Source organism: Elephantulus edwardii, unplaced genomic scaffold, assembly GCF_000299155.1.
Source record: "Elephantulus edwardii isolate Elephantulus edwardi_28Jun2011 unplaced genomic scaffold, EleEdw1.0 scaffold00002, whole genome shotgun sequence".
Classification (NCBI taxonomy): Eukaryota; Metazoa; Chordata; class Mammalia; order Macroscelidea; family Macroscelididae; genus Elephantulus; species Elephantulus edwardii.
Genome location: NW_006399752.1, coordinates 15,772,583 through 15,772,937, shown reverse-complemented (window position 1 = coordinate 15,772,937; position 355 = coordinate 15,772,583).

Genomic DNA, 355 nt, shown 5'->3' with positions numbered 1-355 from the left:
GAATGAATGGAATTCCAAAATCTCTGTAGATGTTCACTGAAATGAAAAATAAAGAAATTTTTTAAAAATTAAAAAAAAAGAAACATAATGTTAGTGGGGGAAAAGAAAATATTTTTTAAAATAGATATGACATATTTTAAGAGAACATAAATAGTATGCAAATATAAGAAATTGTTGTTACTGTCGGCTTTTTGTTCTGAAAATCCCTCTACTATAAAATATGCACAGAATAAAAGAAAACACATGCATATTTAGATTTCAAAAATATTTTTACCGTGATATAACAGACCTCAAAGCTGAGACATCCTTGAAATCATAAAATTCCATTAATACAAAAGCTGTAGACATATCTATT